Here is a 5710-nt window from a genome sequence, read left to right on the forward strand (position 1 = left end):
TCTCCTTCTGTCCTCCCTAGTCATTGTCCAAATCTCTGATGCATAACAAGCGATTGCAAATACCATGACCTGTATCAGGCACACCTTAGTCTCCAGAGAGACACTGTAGCTTATTAAAATAATATCTGCTATGTGCATTACGCTCTTTTAAGAACTCTGTATTAGATGCTCTGCCGGAGAAGGAGGGACAATTTCCTCCTGTACCAGTCAGATCTGATTTGATGGTACATGCACAAAAAATAATAAAATTAAATTTAAAAAAAAACATATATAAATATATATAAAACAATAACTTTGTGTCTGCATACCTCTTTGATAGTGCATGGAGAGGCTGTGTTGAGTAAAGGTATGATAAAGGAGAATGCCATAAAGTATACCTAGATCAAATATATTAACATGGATTATATTCTACCTTCCTATTCTTATGTTCAGAGGTAACTTTATACAAAAAATCCCTTGATTGACTATATAGAGCTTCTCTAAATAGTTAAATATGGCTGTGTCTTTTTTGAACTGCCTTCCTTCTGAGAAGAGCCATTTAAACCTACTATTTTTCAGAGAAAAGTGTATAGGTATGCTGTGTAAGTTTTTACATAATTAGTCACTTCATTAATGAAATAATTGGGCTTCCTTAATCAAAGGTGGAACTTCTTCCTTAAAACTCAGTTTGAAGAATCAAATGGGCGGAACAGTAGGAGGTACAAAGATTGGTTCAGAAGAGACAGGAAAAATTTTAATGAGAGAAATCTTTTCTCATTAAGCTTCTAATTTGGTAAGCCTATATTCTATTTTTAATTTTTTTTTACCTCACATCATCATTTTCCCCATAGTTAGCATTGTTAACTGCTAATGTCTGATAAGTACCATACATAATACATGTAGGGCAATCTCAAAGGATGAGCAGAAGGCCCTTGGATTGTTTGCCAAGATTATGATCAAGTCCTTGATCCTTAATATCCATGGAGAGAAGCCCCAGAGTATATTCTTCAAATTTAGAGATAACCATAGCCTCTCTGTTGACCATTAGCTTTAACAGTCTCAGCAACCCAATATTTTCAGGCTCAAAAAAACTCAGACTCGCAGTCATTGAGTTGATTCCAACTCATAGAGACCCTCCATTTCTCAGACGTAAAACTTAAAGTGAGGAGGCTGCGTTTCCTACTCTCTTAGAACTGCTGGTGGCAGAGATGCTTGGTCTGTTGGTTTGCATTGCAACATGCTACTGACTGCCACCAGAGTTGCTCCATTTTTAAATGTGGAAAGATCAATTAGGATGTAAAAGCCATGAAAATTCTATTCTTGAGTTTTCCCCAAACACATAAAATTTACACATGAACTGGTTTAAGGTTATGAGCAAAACTCAAGCTCATTCTTTTCTAAGCATTTGAAATGCAATAAGGTTCTTATGGGAGAAATAGGAAAGGAGTTCATTAACATATGCTTGTCAACTCTTTCCACAAATGGCTCTTTTTATTCATCACTTTGTTGCCCTAGGTTTTTAAATTTTTTTTTTTTTTTTTTTATCACTTGGCGTTCTAGCTGGCAGAAATCCACAACAATCTTGGGAATGACTAAGTTGACTAAAGCTTAGACTAAATTGAGTTTGCCACCTCTTCATTCCCTAGCATTTCATAGAATTAAGTGTTCAAAGCAATGCGCCAAGTGTGAGGATAACTAAAATGAGAACGTGGATTTTCTTCAAATTCTTGGTACAAATATAAACTTCCAAACAGGTGTGATGCTATAAGTTGTTCAATTACACTAACCTACAGTGGAAGTGTAAAGACCAGATGTGAAGTGATAATTTATAAAAACTTGAAAAGAATATTTTCATTAATTAGAACCTATTCAAGGTAATCCTGGTAAGAATTCTCTCTGCTCACTCTGTTCCGTTATGATAAACTAGGTTGATAGAAAAGTTGTTAAATGCTTCCAAATAATTTGACTTACAATGATCCCGTAAGACAGAGTGTAACTGTCCCATAGGATTTCCAAGACGAAAATTACTGTGGATGCAGCTCACCAGGTCTTTTCCCCGTCAAGGCCACTGGTGGGTTACAACCACCAATCTTTCCATTATATTAATGAGCTTCTAACCATTTGTGCTACTAGAACTTCTTTGTAGAAAGTTAGTTAATAATGAATAGACTTTTTGATACATCCACCAAGAAATGTCCTCCATGCAATATCATGCCATCTATCTTATAAAGTTGCTCTGAAAAAAAAAAGGCCAATGTCATTTGCCTTAAGGAGAACACATGAAGACAGGTCCATGGAGATAGGGAGTCTGTTACTTCCTGTTGTTATGTAATATGGACGCCGAACTGACTCATAGCTGACCCTCCTGTGAGTTTTGAAGGGCAGTTAATCGCAAGAGAGGAGAGTGCCCATCCTTCTGCAAAGCAGCTGGTGGCCACAAACGAGGTGCTTTGAGATTGTAGCACAGCTTCTTGTCACTAGACCAGCAGGGCTCCCTGAGGGTTGACTAAAATCCTGGGCACATACACAGTGGCCAGTCATATGAAAAATTGGAGGGTTTTGCATTGCATCTGTCTGGATGCATTTCATTTGATATTGGTTTTTATTAAAGCCTCATTTGTTTCAGCATGTATTAAAAAAAAAAGTGAAGGTTCAGTGAGTAGAGTTTCCTTCTTTGGCCTTTTGTAGTACCTGCTCTATAATGCTAATTTTGAGAAAAAAATTTTCTCTCTATGACAGTGTGAATATGAAATAGCTACATGAGATTGCAGAGTGAACTCTGACCTTGACCTCTTAAGAAAAAAGATGTTGCCTTACTGAAGGTACCACAGTCAGGATGCATGCTCTGGGGAAAGGAGGTCATTAACACATCTTGGAACCCCAGGATTGTGAGGTATTAAACTACTAGCCAAACATGCAACAATTGGAATCTGTGAATTCTCAGAGGGAGAGAAAGATGAGCAGTCTTCTCACATAAATATTTATAGCTTCAGAAACCCAATTGAGGGCTGCCATGAGTCTAAATTGTTTGAGCTCATCTACAAAAAAGATTTGATACAAGGAATCCATCTGCAGGTCAGAAAGATACCAGGTGTATGCAGATAGGCCTGTTGTTATTGTTGTTGTGTACTGTGACCTAGAGATGACCCTCTGACAGGTTTTCAGAGGCAATTAATTGCAAGATTAAAGAGGACCCATCCTTCTCCTTCTTAATAGCTGATGGATTTGAACCATGTTGTCTTCGAGAATGCAGCACAGCTTTTTCTCAGTAAGCCACCGGTGCTCCTTGCCGATAGGCATGGAACCATTAAATAATTGCTCTAATGTAACTTGATTCTCCATTTTTTTCATGGAAAGAGTAGCAAATAGGGGCCATGCCTCTTTAGTTTTGTGCTTGGATTCAGCAGAGAGGTACGATAGGGGTAATGGTTTTTAATTGGGCATATGGACACAGATCTCTGATTCACTTTTCCTTTTGTAACATTTTTACTGGCCTGGGGCTTTTCCAAAGTTGTCTTCCATGCACAGTGGGTTTTAGAACTTAAATTTCTAAAAATATAATTTAATAAAAGCCTGGAACAGCAGAAACTATTGCTCATTTCTTTTACCCTTTCCCTATGATCAAATTCTCAGATATTTAGATTAAAAAAAGATTAGCGCTGGAGTGGAAAACTAGAAACCTTGAACTTTACGAATGGACTGAAGCCTGTGTTGTTATTTTTTTTTTCCTGACAATGGTCACAGAGCTGCACAGACAAGACCAAGTCTTCTTGCAAACTTGTCCAGCTCAGAGGTTTTAAGTAAAGTTAGAGATAAATGGGAATATGACAACTAAATCAAAGTCACAAGTTATTTCATTTATTCATCCCACAAATTTAACTGAACCATGTACTGTAGATATATGTGAAGACATATCTCATTGTGTTGTGCTTCATTTTATTGGGCTAGATCATGTGGGGGACGGGGGGTTTCCTTTTTTTTTTTTTTTTTGTATCCCAAGTGAAAATATTTTGGGAACCTACGTTGAGCCAACCTATGTTTCATTTTGTTCCCAACAGCATATGCCCACTGCCTGTCTTATTTTGGTAATTTTCAAAACAGTTCACACTTTAGAATAATGCTAGAAGGCACTTATGGAGCTGTGGTAAACTAATGGATAGGGAGTTTCACTCCTAACCCAAAGGCAGGCAGTTCAAATCCACCAGCTGCTCTATGAGAGAAAGTCGGGCTGTCTCTTCCCATGTGCTTTACAGTCTCTGTAAACCCTCTAAAGAAAGGGTCATCTATGAGAATGTTCTGACTTGGTAGCAATGAGTTTGAATTTTGAGTGTACTAATTCAAGAGAATAGGTTTTTTACTATTATCAAGGTAGACACAATATATAATTGGTGAATCAGAAAATGTTGGTGTGGGACTCCTAGCAGATGGTAGTGGAAAAGGCTTAGAGTGTGGACAAAAAAGCATTTTGCTTCCTTTTTCTCTGCTCTGCCCATGTAGGAGGGAAATTATTTTCTAGGGATGGTCAGGTTGTGTCTATATTCTTGTCAAGTGGAAAAGCAGAGGAGAATTTCATGCTTTTCTTGAAAGTAGAGTTGGTATCACTTTTCTGTCCTACTTAAATGAGCAAATCCAAGATGGGCACTCCATTAACACTAAGTGTCTAACAGGGAGGCCCCCATTGGGACCATACAACCAAGATGGCCACCTCTTCTGCAGCACACGTCCAAGACGGTGGCCCCCACATGGGACATACAGTCATGGTATATGTTCACAGTGACAGTCGTCTCAATTTGCATTTATTTTATTTCTTTTGGTTTTCATGGCTTTTCATTTTACCCCTAAATCCTTAATCCACTTTAAACTGTTGTGTGTAGTGTGACATAATCTCATTTCAATTTCCCATAGGTCGATGTCCAGGTTTGCTATTATGTCCCTAGCTGACCATTTTTTATTTCCTTGTTGGATATCAATTTACCATAGACAGATGGATTGATTTCTGAGTTTTTAGTTCTATATTCCATTGGCACAAATGTCTGCTGCTTTACCATCAGGCTCCGTCTAACATACTTTGGACATGTTGTGAGGAGAGACCAGTCCTTGGAGAAGGACATCATGCTTGGGAGGGTGGAGGGACAGCGCAGGAGGGGAAGGCCTTCTATGAGGTGGATTGATTCAGTGACTGGGATAATTGGGATGGGAGTGTCCGAGACAGTGTGATTGGTGTAGGACAGAGCAGAGTTTAGGGCTGTTGTACATAGGGTCGCTATGAGTCACAAGCCACTCAACAGCACATAACAACAACAACATAGCTGTGTGGTAGGTTGTAGATCAGGGAGTGTGGTGTCTTACATTTCATTTTTATCTATCTCCTTGGAAAAGCTAGGTAGAGTTGTTATTTTCATACTTTTAAATCTTCATATACATAAAGATTGAGATTGTTAAGAGCTTCAGTTTGCTTGGCTTTACAGTCAACACTCTTGGTACCAGCAGCCAATAAATTAAAAGACAAATTGCACTGGGAAAGTCTGCTGTCAGAGACCTCTCCAAAGTACTGAAGAGCAATGATAGCAGTCTGGATACTAAGGTGCACCTGATATAGGCTATGGTCTTTGCAATCACTTGCTATCTATCAGAGGGTTGAACATTGATTAGGGATTACAGAAGTAGAATTGATACCTTTGAGCTGTGATGCTGGAGAAGAGTAATGAATGAACCATGGACTGCTAGAAAA

The sequence above is a fragment of the Elephantulus edwardii genome, unplaced genomic scaffold (assembly GCF_000299155.1).
Source record: "Elephantulus edwardii isolate Elephantulus edwardi_28Jun2011 unplaced genomic scaffold, EleEdw1.0 scaffold00032, whole genome shotgun sequence".
NCBI lineage: Eukaryota > Metazoa > Chordata > Mammalia > Macroscelidea > Macroscelididae > Elephantulus > Elephantulus edwardii.